The sequence below is a fragment of the Schistocerca serialis genome, chromosome 1 (assembly GCF_023864345.2).
Source record: "Schistocerca serialis cubense isolate TAMUIC-IGC-003099 chromosome 1, iqSchSeri2.2, whole genome shotgun sequence".
Classification (NCBI taxonomy): Eukaryota; Metazoa; Arthropoda; class Insecta; order Orthoptera; family Acrididae; genus Schistocerca; species Schistocerca serialis.
Genome location: NC_064638.1, coordinates 997,720,470 through 997,738,687, shown reverse-complemented (window position 1 = coordinate 997,738,687; position 18,218 = coordinate 997,720,470). Strand labels below are relative to the sequence as shown.

Here is an 18,218-nt window from a genome sequence, read left to right as displayed (position 1 = left end):
TCAACACTTCGACGACATAGCCGACATTCAAGCCAATGTGACTCGCGTACTGAACAACAACCCAAAGAAGGACTTTTCTGACAGCTTCTCATCGCTGTATGAATGTTTCGTGCGTGGCAGTCAAGAAGGGGAGGAGGGGGGGGGGGGGGGGAGAGAGACCAAGAAGAATATTTAATGTATTAAAATCACCACCTTTAAGTTTTTCTATTTTTCCAATTAATCCAGTCGAAATTTTTTTGACTGAGAGAGTACATACTTTAGGTACAATGGGGATGGTGAAATTCGCTGAAGAAAGTGCGACTGTCTGATAGCAGTTTGGCCTCAGACTATTTGCGTTGATAGAAAAATTAACGTGGGTGCCTATGAAAACATTTTAGACAAGAGCCGGTCCCCAAAATATAGCAATAAGTGTGTACCCACAGGCAAGGTTCTGGGTTAAAATCGCGGTCTGATACAAAGGTTTATACTGGTACGAAGTTTCCAATCATCACAGACGGAAATATTCATTCTAAAAATTCTGCAAACCCACGATAATGTTATCCGCAACGGTCAGCTCCATAGTTATTCATACAAAATCAAAGTGGTTCCCTGTACAGGTCTTTGAACAGCCCACGTCTCGACCCCAATGAACATTTATGGAATTAACAATAGCGTCGTTGCAAGCCAGAGGAAATATTCTAGTCCTCGAAAACAACTACTGACAACTCTGCACAAAAAATATGGACCAGTTCCGTTTTGAGGAAAGGTGTCGAGGTATTAGAGATAAAGTTAGTGAACTGCTTATAGACGTTGACTCTGAAATTATTGGTATATTGTAGCACCACTTAATTAATGACAATTCAGAGGCTTCCTTTACCAGGATACAGATTAGCTGGCTGTTTTTCAAGGAGTTCCTAGCGGGGTGTGGGAGAGTGGCTAAGTATGTAAACAACAGTATTCCATTGGAGTCCACAGACGTATCACGGCACTGCACTGTACAGATATTTGAATGTTATACAGGGGCAGTTGAATTTAGTGAAACTGAACTTCTAATTGGGTTGTTTATAGGTCCTGTAACTCTGACTTCAGAGCATTTCTGCTCAACCTAGACAGAGTTCTTGATTCACTTTGTAAGAAGTTCCAAAGAAATTAGTTATATATGGTGATTTCAATGTAAATTCTGTATATGATGGTGCAAGAAAAAGGATGTTGGTGGATCTCCTAAATTCACATGATCTGATGCAGGCGGTATTTTTTCCAACTATTTTTATCCATTCTTCATTACTAGATGGGAGTTCTGCTAGTAAAAGGGCGAATGGCCTTTCAGATCATGATGCACAAATATTAACACTAAAAGGCTTTTGGACTCGAGTGACACACACAATTACGAACTATGCAGGAAAGATAATCCAACAGCAATAGAGAGTTTTTTAAACCTTGTCAAGGAACAAAAGTGGCAGGATGTTTATAGTGCCGATAACATAGATGATAAATACAATGATTTCCTTAACACATTTCTCATGCTCTTTGAGAGTTGCTTCCCATTAGAACGTTCTACACGGGGTACTAGCAGTAATAGGCAGCCCGGGTGGCTGACTAGTGGGATAAGGATATCATGTAGAACGAAGAGGGAATTATATCAAAAATGTTGGAAGTAGTCAAATCAAGCTACAGTAGCCCATTACAAACACTATTGTAAGGTGCTTCAAATGTTATTAGGAAGGCAAAGAGGGGGTGGTATGCAAACAGAATAGCTTATTCACAGGATAAAATTAAAACCATATGGTCAGTTGCGAAGGAAGTGTCTGGTAAGCGGCACAAGGTCGACGATATAAGTCAGTTCGCAGTAAAAATATTTCTGTTAACTGATAAATCATATATACGTACAGTATTTAATAATCATTTTCTGAGCATTGCTGGTGAATTAAACAAAAATTTAGTTTCTACAGGCAATCATATAACTTCCTTCGCAAATGCCTTTCCGAGATTTATGTCTGAAATACTCCTCTGTGCTACAGACAAGGGGGAGATTGAGTCAATAATTAAATCACTGAAGACTAAGGACTGTCATGGATATGATGGAATGCCTAGCAGAATATTAAAGTACTGTGCTGCACATGTTAGCCATGTATTTAGCCGTATTTGTAATTTTTCCTTTAGGAATGGTCAGTTTACTGAACGATTAAAGTACTCAGTAGTAAAGCCGCTTTATAAAAAGGAAGAAAGGGATAATGTAGACAATGTAGACAATTTTAGACTTATTTCTATGCCATCAGTGTTTGCTAAAGTTATTGAAAAGGCTGTGTGTGTAAGGATAATTGATCATTTTATATTACACGATTTGCTATCAAATGTACGGTTCGGCTTCAGAAGCCGTTTAACAACTGAAAATTCTATATTCTCTTTTCTCTGTGAGCTACTGGATGTTAAGTTAAGCAAAAGGTTTCGAACGCTTGGCATATTTTTTGATTTAACTAAGAAGTTTGATTGTGTTGATCACAAAATATTGCTCCAGAAGTTGGACCATTACGGAATACGGGGAGTAGCTCACAGTAGCTTTAACAACGGACAGCAAAAGGTCATTATTCACAGTGTAGAGAATGTTTGTGATGTGGGGTCTGAGTGGGGTACGGTCAAATTGAGGGGGGGGGGGGGGCGAGGGATCAGCGTTTGGGCCATTCCTGTTCCTTATTTATATAAGTGATATTTCCTCTAGTATAACGACTAACTCAAAAATATTTCTGTTTGCTGATGACACTAGCTTGGTAGTAAAGGATGTTGTGTGTAACATTGGCTCGGTTTCAAATAGTGTAGTTCATGACATAAGTTCATGGCTTGTAAAAAATAAACTAACGCTAAATCACAGTAAGACTCAGTTTTACAGTTTCTAACACACAATTCAACAAAACTTGACGTTTTAATTTCACAGAACGGGCATACGATTAGTGAAACTGAACAGGTTAAATTTCTAGGTGTTCAGATAGATATTAACTGTCATGGAAAGCCTACATTCAGGATCGTGCTCAAAGACCTAATGCTTCCATTTTAAATATTCGAGCGGTATCTGAAGTGAGAGATCGTTCGACACGAAAATTAGTCTACTTCGCTTATTTTCATTCGCTTATGTCGTATAGTGTTAATGTTCACGAGTCTGGGTATTTTGGCATTGGCCTCTCAATATATATATTCCTCACTCTCATTTCTTGTTAACAATACTAGCTTATACCCAAGAATAAGCAGGTTTCACTCAGTTAATACTCGGCAGAAATCAAACCTGCATTTGGATCCGACTTCCTTAACTCTTGTGCAGAAATGTGTGCAGTATACTGCTGCATCCATTTTCAATCGGCTACCACTCGAATTCAAAAATCTTTGCAGTAATCCACGCGCTTTCAAATCGAAACTGAAGAGCTTCCTCATGGATCACTCCTCCTATTCTGTCGAGGAGTTCCTTGAAACATTAAGCTGATTCTTGTTGTATTGTTGATTGCGTTTACTTAACTTACGGACTGACGTTTTTCGGGTTCATAAACATTTGATTTGTATATGTTATTACTATAATGTCATGTACTGACACGTTCCACGACCTTGGACATTTGCTTCTCAATTTGGTCCTACGGAACTTGACGTGTAAATAAATAAAATACTGAATACTATACACGCTGGTAACCCAAAACCTTATGACCACTGCCCATCGCGACGTCGAATACCGCCTGGTGGCGGCGCGTGCACGTGTCGCGGTAACAAAAGTATGTAACCGGAACAGACACGGTCGAGGGGTCACACTAGCAAAGACATGGATGCAAATGGGGAACTCAATTGAGATAAACGACTTTAACAAAGGGCAGATTATTATTACGCAAAGCCTGTGAAAGAATATCTCTAAATCGGCGAAGCTGTTCGAATGTTCAAGTGCAACTGTCGTGAGCCTCTGCGGAAAGAGGTAGGAACGCAGTGAAACTACCACTTAGGCGCTAAATGGTTGGACGTCCACGACTCTTCAGAGAACGTGGGGTTCGGGGGCTTGTCTGCTCTGTGGCATCTCTGACTAAAGAGAGTTTCTTTAAAGCCTTTGCAATCGTTTGTCAGTCTTCATTGGTGATTTTTTTTTTCGTCTTTTTCCGTCAAAATTAAAAATTAGTCGATCAAACTGGTGGCCGTGGTGCTCTGAATCTTCTCGAAGATTTTTCATTAATAAGTAAATATTCGGATGAACTTTTGATATTAATGTGTTTATTCTTCGGTTCCGTCCTTCTGAAACGCTATTAGTGCGATGGTGCTTTCCACTGCAGTTCCACATCTCTCTTGGCATACGTTCGTTTTCAAACCACTGGTCCAAAAAATAATCACTGAAGTCCTGAAGCTTTTGTTTTTCAGGCGCGCTCTCCTTAATACATAGTCAACCATCATCCAACATTTACAGAGGACGATGTACTGGAACAGAACACGTTCTTATGTGACAGCGTACTTCCTCGTTTTCCTTGTAGGCTCGAACGAGGCCACACACTGAACTTGGTTCCACAAACATTGATTAAAACGATAAGTGCAATCAGTAATCTCCGTACCAGGAAACAAACCGCTGGCTGTCTGGACGACGGCAAGTTCTAAGTCCATTATAAGAGATGCAATGTTCGATCAGGCAAGTTATGTTTAATTGCATTAAAAAAACGTTCATCAGTTTCTCGCTTTTTTATTTGGCAGTAAACCATAAACAACTGGAATGATGTTTGTTTCCACCCAAGAACTATTAAGGTCCAAACTGCTTATTCGAACACTTGAACGTTCCATCCACGAAGAATGATTTGCAGTTTGATAAATATTCTTTTCCCTTTTCGCTGGAAAACACCAGTATTCTGTCATTCGGTCCCCTGCTATCATCTACAAGTAAAAAACTGCTACCATCATTCATCAGTAAATCGGTAGTAGTTACCATATATTTTCACCTTATACGACGTAACGATTTTTTGGCACTAGTGTGTGATGGTAAGGATGTTACTAGACAGTAGTCTGGCTTGAAGAGCTGTCCTACTACTTCAACGTAATCTGACGAAATTGTAGCGTCTGTTGTTTTCCCCGCTTCTTTGCGCTGACAAAATGTTTTCGCATTTCACTTGCTGTTTCATCTGGAATACAAAAAATGGTTCAAATGGCTCTGAGCACTATGGGACTTACATCTTTGGTCATCAGTCCTCTAGAACTTAGAACTACTTAAACCTAACTAACCTAAGGACATCACACACATCCATGCCCGAGGCAGGATTCGAACCTGCGACCGTAGCGGTCGCGCGGTTCCAGACTGAAGCGCCTAGAACCGCTCGGCCACAACGGCCGGCTCATCTGGAATACAAAAATGGCTATCTTCCCCTAAAACTAATCTACCTTTGCATTTATTCTTTTTAACGTTTACACAACGCCAGTAGGTCACTTTTTGTTTATTGTTTGTATAGTCCACTATATAGTGATGCTCGTTGCAAGTCAGTACAGGTTTCCCTTTGGTGGGCTCGGTGAACTCCATTACCTCAGCACTAAAACACGGAAAACAACTTTCCATCAGATGCCAAGTGCAATACTGAACTCTGGGAGACAGCTACGCACACTACGAACTGGTGCGGGGACAGGGAACTTTGTGCAGGAAATTGGGTTTGGCCTTCCCCAGAACGATGTCACTTTTTGTTAACACCCTTCCCCTCCTTAACGTGTGAGGTAATTTATGGATGGTCCCCAAGCGTAAAACAAACGAGACAATAATAAAGAGTGGGTTTAAAAGTCAGTTCTCTCGCAGCCTCTTTTTCATAATAACGTTGAGTTGGCTGTAATGTGAGCTGCTCAAAGTTCTGTCAGCGTATCGTACACGAAAAGAAACTTATAATGGCCGCTACATTTAGGATGTAGGGAGAACCGATAGTGGTACTCAAGGTACCCTCCGCCACACACCGTCAGGAGGCTTGCGGAGTATGGATGTAGATGTAGACGTTGCAGGTAGCGGCGGGCAGATCGGTGTATCCCATTTCTGAAACACCCTATCCATTACCTACTGCACCGAGCTCCGTGCAAATGTCAACACATTCCCTCTCCGCACAAATGTCACTCCGTGCAAGTGTCACAAAGTCCCCTACGTGTTCACATGTTGACCCAGGGATATCGTCAATTATGATTGCAGTGGGCACGAGACCATCAGGATTCGGCCGTCGATCAATGGAAATGTGTCGGCTGTTCGGGTGAATCACATTTTTGCTACACTTACGCCGACGGTCGTCTCCAAAAACGCCGTCATCGAGATGAACGGCGGCTTGAAACGTGAAGGGCGCCATGGATACAGGCTGGTGGGAGCGGTACTATGTTATGGCAGACATCCTCTCGCGCTTGCATGACATCCGTGGTAGTAATCGAAGACACGCTGACAACTGAGAACCACTTGCATCCCTTCATGTTTGCGTTCCCCGAAGGCGATGTCATCTTTCAGCAGTATTATCGCCCGTGTCCCAGTGCCAGAACCGTGCTACAGTGGTTTGAGGAGCATTATAATGAGCTCACGTGGATGTCTCGGCGACCAAATTCGACTGATGCGAATCCTATGGAACCTAAATGGACCGCTATCGGACATCATCACCGCGTACGCTAATCAGTGTCCCGTTATTAACGCGAATTACATGATCTTTGCGTAGACATCTAATGCCACATACCTCCACAAACATATCGACAAACTGTTGGATCCCCGATACGCAGAATCAGTGATGTATTTTGTTCCAAAGATGGACTAACAAGCTATTAACCTGGGTTTTGGCTCAGCAGCGTATAAATTTTAATACCTTTGAAACGCACAAAGATTGGTTATTTAATGTACTCTGCCGGCCATTAAAATTTCTGCGCCAGGGAAGATAGCAAATAAAAAAATCTTACTTAATCTGCTTATCGAGAGTAGTAGGAAGTATACATGCTTAAACTGTACAGTTAGGTGAGAGTGTGTGTGTGTGTGTGTGTGTGTGTGTGTGTGTGTGTGTGTGTGTGTGTGTGTGTGTGTGTGTGTGTAAGGCGGGAGGGGGGGGGGGGGGGAAGAGACAGGTTGCGAAACTTAGTACACACAGTTGCCATTTCTGCCAACAACAACGGCTCTGAGCTTGGATGACAGATACGAGTAAGTCATTGCATGCTGCTAAAAATAGAAACCCCGTTTGCTGCCTCAAGGTACGTGACGGGGCGGTACGATCTTGCTCAGCGCAGCGTACAATATGTCTGTCCTCTTGAGCGGCAGTCGCGTAGCGCCGTTGACATTGTGCTTCACCTAGAGTGGCGTTCTCTTGAAACAATCGATTCCATATATCCTTGACAGTCGTGGCATCTCGAACAACGGTGGCAACAATATCACGGATCAATGAACCGCAGTCTCTTAGGCTACAGTCCTGCCGCTGTCGAATTCCGTCACATGCTGGAAGAAAATGATCGTATGGCATTGTTGACAGGGAGGTCCCATGCGGGGAAGTTCGGCCGCCGTATTGCAAGTCCTTTTTAGTTGACGCCACTTCGGCAACTTGCTAGTCAATGATGATGAAGAACACACAACACTCAGTCATCACGAGGCAGAGAAAATCCCTGAACCCGCCGGGAATCGAACCCGGGACCCCGTGCGCAGGAAGCGAGAACGCTACCGCAAGACCACGAGTTGCGGAGATTTCTCCTTAGACAACGCGTTTCACGACTTTCTCACTGACAACCATTCAAATGCAATTTCTGAATGAGAAACCTGTATGTATATAATGTAGACTGCGTATTCCTACCTACTTTGTGCGGCTGCACTGAAATGCTAATCATTTGCACATGCAAGTATGTAGTTTCACGGTAATTCGACGTTTGTGGGATGCCACCATCACGTGTTGCAGTTTTAATGACCGGCAGTGTAGTTTCGTGCCTGAATTATTCCTCTTTAAAAATTCCGTCATGCAGTACAATTTTCATTATAACATAGCTCACTTCGAAGTCTCAAAATTAATTTCACGCTACTCGTCAGAAACGTGTGTGATGTTTACGTAAGTTGCGTTCCGCACCTGAAGCGAGCACACATTAATTACATAGCCCTCACTATCGTAAAGAAACGGCAGCGCAAGTAAGTACCGCCCGGCTGCAGCAGTTACGCGCCCCACGCCTCGCATTATTCTCGAAGTAAAGCCGGCACATGCGCTGACCTCCGCCGTGATGACCAAACTGCGGCGCGGACAGCCCGCGTCCGTGACGTATTTACGACATGCAAAACCAGTCCCCGGCGGCAGCGCGGCATAAATAATTCATTGCGTTATTGAGACGCTATATTATAATGCAGAACCCGTCTAATTTGTAGCGCTCGTCGCGTTATTATTGCTATTAGCAGCGGCAGCGGCAGGCGGGAAGACGCGGCGCAGTGCTGACGACTTTATCGACGATCTGCGAGGGAGGAGGTGGGAGTGCCCAGACAAAGCGGGCGCCTTACCGGCCTCCAAATGAAATCCACTACACGCCGACTCGTAAAACGCCGAAATGGAAAGTCCAGAAGACCATCGTATTCTGGACACGTGTGCTCGCTAAACAAAGCCGAGGCGCAGTCCGCACGGTGGGGTATTGTTCAGCTCCAGCGTGCGTCGCGCGCACGCATATCGTTACAGAAATGTGCAAAAGAGGAGTTTTAACATTTCCAGAAGTTATTTCTATGACGTTCTAAACTAGCGTGCACGAGAAAAATGCGAAATGTTGGCCGCATCTGACATGAACGGTTAGTTTTTATGGTTCCTTTCACTTGACACACTAAAAGAATTGTAACCAGTCACTCTTCCCCACTTCCGTGTTGGTCAACTAGGGACCAGGTGGCAATTTCACTTTCTTCTCAAGTGGCTTTTCTTTTTTCTACAGTCACATTTATTGAACTGAAGATTAAGCGTTTCGGAGAAATATACATCCATCAGCAGTTGGATTTATTAGGTTGGTGCAAAGGGTTTTTGTTCTGCATGCTGATATTCCGGTTGCTATGGTTTTACTAATCGATCGTCATTTTTTATTTGCAGTGCACTGTTCCGATTTGAGTTTGGATGTTGTCATTTTGTCGTTTGGGCATATTGAGTGGAGCTGTGGACGCTAGAAAATGGAGTGCTATGTGGAGAAATCGGAACATTTCCAACATATTCTATTTGGGTTCAGTAGAGGGGTGACAGCAGCGGAGGCAGCTAGAAACATTTGCGCCATATACGGAGATAAACTCACTGGACAGAGCACGGCAAGAACGACCATCCACGTTCAGGAACACCTTCGGGGTTTGATGGATATGGTTTAAACGCAGTGAACCGCAATGATTCACTTCATTGTACTCGAGAACTGGCAAATGTGATGAACTGTGTGATCATTGCACCAACGTGCGACATTTGCACGCAATGAGGAAGGTTCAAAAATCGGGTGTATAGGTACCGCATGTTCTAAGCCACACTCTCAAAAATCAGCGGATGGCAATATGTGCATCTCTGCCTGCTTGTCATCAACTGGCTCGTGAACAACACCGGTCATTCCAATCCTGTATCCTTATTGATGACGAGAAATGGTATATTTATGCTAACATAAGAAAAAGAAAGGAATGGTTGAGCCCTACCAAAACAGCAAGTCCCAGTACAAAGACCAGCGTGCACCCACAGAAGATAATTGTATGAATCTGGTGGAACAGCGACAGTGTGGTGTACTACGATTTGTTTTCCCGAAGTGTAACCACCACTGCTGACAAAAACACTGTACAGGAGTTGGGTTGGGAGGTCATTCCGCAGCCACCTTGTTCACCAGATCCCATGCCCTCGGATTCCACCTTTTCTTTATTGTATCGAACAACCTTCAAAGCACTTCCTTTCCGGATAATAATGCGCTCCAAACATGGGTGTACGAGCTCCTTCGCCTTAAAACTATGTAATTTCTACAGTCGTGAAATCGAAAAGTTACCCCAGCGTTGGTAAACTGTTGTTAATAGTCGCTTTAAGGGCTAACCTAAAACGTTCCCCTTCAGATATCCATTTTCTGTTTCACAAACCAATCATATGAGACAGAAATTTTAAGCCAAATGGTTCAAATGGCTCTGAGCACTATGGGACTCAACTTCTAGAACTTAGAACTAGTTAAACCTAACTAACCTAAGGACATCACACACATCCATGCCCGACGCAGGATTCGAACCTGCGACCGTAGCGGTCTCGCGGTTCCAGACTGCAGCGCCTAGAACCGCACGGCCACTTCGGCCGGCTTTTAAGCCAGTATACTGATGCATATTGACATTGTCGTATGACGCCGGAAGAGTGACAATAAAGCAAAATGGAAAGAACAATGTAAGGAAATGCGTATCATTTTATTTCCCTCTCTTGCAGCTCTCTATCCTGTCCTTACTATCGCACCATACCCATACCAACGCCTATACAAAGGCTTCCACCTCCACAGCATCTTATTCTCTCATACCACCCAACTCTCTCATGCTGTCTCTTATTTCACCTTATCCATCCCGCTCTCCCTACTCTTGAACTCTACACCTTCCGATTTTACTCATACACAATCTCGAGCTAAATGACAAACACCACAACGACGTAATAACGCTGTGCGCCACCTAATCTTGCCAGCCAATTCTCAGCGAAGGCCTGAGACGGGGAATGTAGACCACATGAATATGACTTTCTGTATGTATCGTTAAATACGTTTGCCATAGTAGTGTTTCCGAGGATGTTCGCGGAGTCGTTATGCACACTTAACAGTTGTCAATACAACAAATTTGTCTAAACGCACTATTGTGTGGCTTTGTAAACATTATCGGTATTAACTTTTTCTCATGAACGGCAAACAATTTTGAGTCACATCTGGCTTGATTCCATGACGTTACAGTACCTGATCAAAAGTATCCGGACACCTCTACATAAAGAGGAATCGACCACATGCCACTAGAGGCGGATCCACCAGTGATAAAGGAGGCGGGAATTTCTGCGTTTTCAGCAGAGAAGCAGTGATATCAAAATGTGCCTGTCAAGAGAGCTCAGTGACTTCGAACGTCGACTAGTCACTGGATGCCACTTGAGTAAATAATTCACCAGGAACATTTCAACCTTTCTAAAGCTGCCAAGTAATAAAACACGCGGGGACAACCGCAGCTCAACCGAGACCAGGCAGAGGTCATATAACGACGGAAAGGCGCCATCAAGCACTGTGGAGGGTGGTTGTAAAAAATCGGCGAAATCATCGGAAGGAACTACTTGTAAGTTGCAAAGTGCTGCCAGCAGTCCAGATAGCACAATAGCTACGCATAAGGAGTTAAAAAAGAATTGGGTACAATGGACGTGCTGCTCCTCATGAGCCACTCATTTCTGTATCAGTGCTAAGCGACGCCACTGGATAGTGGGTGACTGGAAACATGTGATTTGGACTGATAAATCACACTATACCCTGTGCCAATTGGATGGAAAGGTTTAGATTAGACAAATGCTTAGAGAACGCAACCTGCCATGATGTGTAGTACCAACAGTGAAGAATGGAGAAAATGGTGCTATGACATGGATGTGAACCGCTTATTCTGATTAACAAAACGCTAAATGTGGAAGGATATCAGCACATTTTACAACATCGCGTACTGCATACAGTAGAGGAACTGTTCAAAGAGGTGATTGTATCAACATGACAAAGCGTCTTCTTATAAAGCACCATCTGTGATGCAATCGTTTGTGGACAATAACAACCTTCCAATGGACTGGGCCTGCTCACAATCCTGACCCGAACCCAATTCTGCACCTTCCGGATCAGTTAGATCGTCGGCTTCGATCCAGACATTCTCTGGTTTCAGGTCTTGAAGAAGAATGGGCTGCCATTCCTCCATAGACATCCAGACACCAGATTGAAAGTGTCCTCCGCACAGTTCAAGCCGTCATAACGGTTAAGAGCGGGCGCGCCACATATTAACGACCTGATGTTCACTAAGAGGTGTCGGATACTTTTCATCAGATAGCACTCGCCAGAGTAGCGGAGAGCGCTAATGCGCTACTTCCTGGACTCGGGTAGGCGCGCCGGCCCCGGATCGAATCCGCCCGGCGGATTAACGACGAGGGCCGGTATGCTGGCCAGCCTGAATATGGTTTTTAGGCGGTTTTCCACATCCCGTAAGGTGAATACCGGGCTGGTCCCCCCGTTCCGCCTCAGTTACACGACTTCACAATTTGCAGACATTTGAAAACGTTCGCACTATTTCATTGCTTACATTAAAATGCAGACAGCTGGGGTACACTACTTCTGTCCTGGAGGAGTTCGTGGTGGCGGCAGGAACGGTATCTGGCCACCCTCTGCAATTAACACTGCCAAATCCGTTGTATCACGGCCGACACCGAGTTGAAGCGCGACAAAGGCTGACAGGAAAGAAGAAGACTTCTGATCAGATACTGTACTTGCCTGACAGTTTTATGTCACTTGTTTGCAGTATTTTGTAAAAGTAATTACACGTGAAATTATCATACCATACAAATACTCTCGACGTTCAGCTCTGTTACCACGATGTCTTTATGACGCAGACTGCTGCTGCTACGCTAGTGAACTGTGTCCGCAAAGCTGTAACAGCGTGCCACGCACAGACATTTATGAAGAACACCATGACGTCGCTCAGCAGGAGCATATTCCTCTACGTACAGGCAGCAGCAGTGCAGTTTAATGACAGTGTCGAGACCAATATCGCGCCATGCACGAGTTTCCAAACCGTGCAAGGAGAAGGCAGTTCTTTCTTAACGGCTTTTCCAGTCAGAATTCAAACTTACGTAACATAATACAATGTCGTTAAGCTGTCGAGCGGATAATGGTGGCGAGAGTAGCTTGCCGGTGCCTTGATGGATAACCACATTAAAACAGGCTATGATTTGAGGTGTGACCTGTCAACGACTACAGCAAAATACCCCACCCAACTACCTCACTCCTGTCGGAGCCAGTAACTGGCGCGAATTTGCTGTTCAATATAGTGACTAACGGATTTTTGGTGTAAAGTGCTATTCGCTTGCCGTCTCACGAACTAAAGAAAGAAACAGGATTGTTTAATTTTATTTAGAAAGGATGAACAGTAAGTGAAAAGCATGTGCGGCAAGACTTTTTGTACTATAGATCGAGCAAATAGTTACACGTGAACGGAAAGTCATCTATCATTTCATACAGCATTAAAATAATTATGTGGGTTTCAGGTGTTATACAGAACGTTTTGAGACGTTAGTTTGTTCTTACAACATTTACAAGCATCTAATTACGCAGTTTCCTGCATTGGTGAGGCAATACAAAACAGTTAAAGACATACAGAAAAGAGTAAAAGTGGTTAAGCATGTGGAGCTGTTTTACGTTACGACACTGATGCCACTACGCCAAATCACTCGCAAACAGATCGACAGCGTCCGAAATGTTATACACTGGTGTCCAAAATTAAAGCAACAAACAGATATTTTGCAACGTTGCGTTTATTTTGCAATAAAACAGTGTAAACAGGTGATAGTAAAGTATAAACAATGTAAAGAATACACAACGTAAATGACTGCAACGTTCATAGCGGTAGACAAATACGTTCTTCGTTTTTTCAAACTTAACGAATTTGCAGACACTTTCCGACAACTGGTTAACGTGCTCAGTACGAGGTGTGACCACCTCTGCCAGCAATACAGGCCTGACAACCAAGGGGCATGCTGTGAATGATGTCATCAATCTCATGTTGCAATAATGCCCATTCTTCCCGTAGAGCTGCTCGCGAGTCATGACGAGTGGTTGGTGTACTTTGACGTGATGCAATCCGTCTCCGTAGTGCATCCAGACACGTTTTATCGGATTCGAAACGAAAGAGCTAGCAGGCCACGTCATGTGTGCAATATCTTCTGTTTCCAAGAAAACATCAACCACGCATGCTCTATGAGGTCGAGCATTATTGTCCATCAGTACAAAGTCTGGATCCACAGCACCTCGCAATAACCGCACATGAGGTCTCAACATCTCGTCACGATACCTGGCAGCAGTTAAACCTTGCGAATTCACCCGCACAATTTCTTGAAGAGCTGCCCACACCGTTAGGGATCATCCTCCCAAATATCAGACTCTTTTCACAACGTTTGGGTCCCGAAATCTTGTTCCACGTTCCCTCCAGATGCGACTCTGTCGATACTCACTCTCCAGACCACTTCACTGTTCATCTGGGAAAAAAAACATCGGCCCACTGTTCGACCGTCCAGGTGGCATGTTGACGACTCCACTCTACACGTTCCCTGCTGATTAGATGCGTCAAAGGTACACATACAGCAAGTCTCCGACAAAAAAGGCCATTCTGCCGAAACCTTCTGTACAACGTTTGGGTCGATACGACACGTTCAGTGGATTCTGCGGGGTCATACGCCAGTTGCCGCGCAGTACTAAGGCGGTACCGTCGTGCACTTACAGCCAAATAACCGTCCTCTCTTGCTGATGTCACACGTTGTCGGGCCTTCCCTGGTCTTTGAGATACAGTATCGGTCTCGGTGAATTGCCGCCAAATCCGAGAAACAACACAACGATTCACCTTAAGCCATCGGTCCACAGTAGTTTGCGGCTGTCCTGCTTGCATTCTTCCTACGCCTCTCCGCTGCAGCCGGCCGCGGTGGCCGTGCGGTTCTGGCGCTGCAGTCCGGAACCGCGGGACTGCTACGGTCGCAGGTTCGAATCCTGCCTCGGGCATGGGTGTGTGTGATGTCCTTAGGTTAGTCAGGTTTGAGTAGTTCTAAGTTCTAGGGGACTTATGACCTAAGATGTTGAGTCCCATAGTGCTCAGAGCCATTTGAACCATTTTTTTCTCCGCTGCAGAGTCTGGTAGGCGTCTTCTCTGAGCCATACCGCACCGTCTGTGACTGTGTGCACAGCGATTGTGGATGTGGGACAACCCGACAAATACGACCGCGTCTGATGCGTCCCCTGATGTCATCGCTGGCGTGACTGTCCGTTGACTAGAATGCCATCTTCCGTGCACAACACGATCGTACGGACATCTGTTAACAGTTGGCATGGTTATATCGTGACCTAGACACAGGAGGGAGAAAAGTCGGTTTGTTGCTTTAATTTTGGACACCCAGGTAGTTTGTGTCTGAAAGTGGAAGTTATATAGATAATCAGAGGTATTGTGTCAATTCGATCGTCACAGATAGATTCTGACACTTTATAAATAAAAAATAATCGGCTACACACGTATGCTTTAATTACATAATTTGAAAAATAATACCAGTGAGTATACAACGAAAAACATAGATTGACTCAACGACAAAGGAGAGTTATGGGAGGAAACTATTACTGGTTTGTACAACCATCAACAAAATATATGACTGTCGGAAATCGCAGCCAGAGTGCAAGTCGCTACAAACACTGACGCGAATGAAATGTCAGTTTTCCATTTGCATTGGTAACACGTGGAAGAGAAAAATAGTAGAAAAATTACTCGAAACTGGATTAGTCAATAGTCTACCTTTATTCCAAAATAATACAAATACTTTTCTGCAAATCGAATAGGCAGTCATTATCTATCGTTATAGTGCATAGTAACTAAACAGAAAATCCCCCTCCCCAATCCCCACCAATACACCAACGAATCACACCCTTCTTTTACGACAACGTGCATATGCGGTTAATTTCCCACAATGCTTAGTGAGAGTCTGGTATTTCTGTACTGCGACAAGGAACACCACAGCATTTGGGGAGCGACCACGTACAGGATACGGAGATAAGCTTCTTCCCACAGGTCGACTATAATCGTCCGCAGCTGAGTGGTGTGAATGGTTTTTTTGTGATTTTTCACTTCTTGTGACGAAATAATCGTCATTCGTCTTCTTTCTCTGCAGTAGCGTACAACGTGTCCAGGGCGTCCAAATTGAAACCATAATGGTGAGTTGTCCTTCGCTGTCCAATATCTGTTCTTCTGTGGGACGTTGCGTTTCGCGGAGAAGTTGGTGGTACCTGCGTTGGTCGAATGATGGGTTGTCGTAGCGTAAGTCGAGTTGGCCGAGTCCACTCTTCATGGCGAGTTCGACTGACGGCGGAGATTGGTGCTAAAGACCAATACATCTATTCTTCAACCTCCTGACGTATGGGATCGACATTCATGGTTGCTAACTCTTGTATACTTGGTCCGACATTTCTGCCTGCGTCGAACTGCTGCATCTCTTCTCTTACTAAGTGGCGTATGGGAGAGGTCAGACCATGGTGGTCTACAGTTATCATAAGCACCTCACAACACAGGAGTCGGTAATATCTCTTTCCTCTATTTTCTGTTGCATTTCCTCGATTCGCTGGCACCACTTGACGACTTCCTCGACAGTTGTGACACCGTTCACCAGAAGAGCTTGGTACAAGTCTTCTGCGGCCTCTTTCATCAAGTATGAGATTTTGTCTGCTATTGTCATCCACATATTCACAACGTAGCATACGACCCAAATATTCATTATGCAAGACTGCGTCGTTTCTCCGAGACGTTGAGATCTGCTCTTCAATTGTTCTGCCAAGAGGACTTGTTGCTGTCCCCAAATATTTTCTTCAGTTCGGACTGAAATCTGTCCCAGCTACTGATTTTCTATTCGTTGCTCTCGAACCACTGCTCCAAATGAAAATCCCCTTTTGCCAAATGCTACAAGTCATTCCATCTGTTGCATTTGGCAACTCTGTCGAATCTGTTGTATAACAACGTGATAGTGGCGGCAGAGAAGGCGACAGAAAATGTAAGCAAATGTTGAAAAGAAAAAGTTTCTCCTTATGTGCCTGATGTGCAACTGACATGTTGCTATTTTGGAAGCATTGATTTCCTGAATATACAAACCTTGGGAGTGATGCACTGCTCGTTTTCCGGTTCCTTTCCGTGTAGGCGACGGCTTTTACGTTGCCTAATTGGAGCCACAATGATGTAGATTTTTTGAATTACCCGGCGGCTCCGCGAAACAATATCATGTCTTAACCGTGATCAAGTCCTAATATAACAAAAAGATTGCTGCTATTTAGGTAGTCATCGAATATTCCAGAATATGCAAATATTACAAACATGACAAATTTTTAGAGCCTTCAAGGAAAAAACAAATACATGCTGGTGATAGGAGTGGAACTGGCGACTCACAAAACGGCAACCAGCGGCTCTAAGAACTACTCCATACTGCATGAAGCACAGCTCTCGGCGGAGACCAACTCCGCCTACAGCAGCGCCATTCAACCGGATTGGAAACCGACCTCTTGGGCAGGTTCCCGAAGCCGAAAAATGTGGATCGATCGGTAATAATCTGCACCGACTGCCTCATCCGCAACGCTGTTAGCCAACTGCCAAAACTCAGGAAGTTCGTTTCAAATAACAACACACACAATAAAAATTTAGCGAATACCTGAAGGGAACAAGCAGCCTACTGAGCACGCCCAGCGCGAAATAACCATTTATTACGGGAAGAGAAGTGCAAACCTTTCTACTATGTCAACTAAAATATGGAGATCAGCAGTTACGCGAAACCAAGTGATCGTCTGACAATGATGGACAACTTACAACTAGTCTCTTAAAGGATAAAAAAAAAAAAATCGTGCTCAGAGTGGCTGTGTTAACGCGTCACGAAAAGCAAGAAGTAAGACTGAAAATCGCTAATCATTTCTGCCAGACCACGACACTGAGACGCTGGTCTTTTATGAGAGAGAGAGAGAGAGAGAGAGAGAGAGAGAGAGAGAGACTAACACGTGCTGATTTTTCTTCGTCCTAAAAGCGATTATTGCGGAAATTAGTGGAAACAGTAGCTTAGAGTTCAGCTGTCGCCAACTGCATGACCGTTACACGCAGAGATCCAGCTCCGTCGGAGATGTATATGGAAAGGTTTTAGCCTCGGTATCTTTGAAGGAGTCCTCCCATTATTTACGGGAAGTGGTGTTGGGAAATATAACGAAACTAAAATGGGGATAGCAGGACAGGGATGTAAAGATCGCTCCTCCACTTTCACACGTCGTAGCCATTATGTCACCTCACTTGGTTTTCCGGAAACTGAAGAGTCCACCTCTGGCGACTACAGGTGCATATATTAATATGTGGGTCTAAAGAAACTGAGTAAAAATGTTGACCTGCTGAAACAAATACTCTGAAAAGGAACAGACATTAGACGTGTATGTTAGGTAGGACTGTAAGAGACTGAAACGAAATCAGTACACTCTCGTAATTTTCTTTCTTTTTTTTTCCTCCAGACCAGTGTAGCTACCATTCTGCTCACGGAAAATTAACTAAC

The 18,218-nt window shown here is 44.1% G+C and overlaps 1 protein-coding gene across 1 annotated transcript in view; it reads right to left on the bottom strand.

Annotated features, from left to right (window-relative positions):
- The window catches only part of LOC126413271 (uncharacterized), a 492,894-nt gene that overhangs the window by 224,286 nt on the left and 250,390 nt on the right, over positions 1 to 18,218 (bottom strand). The window lies entirely within an intron of this gene.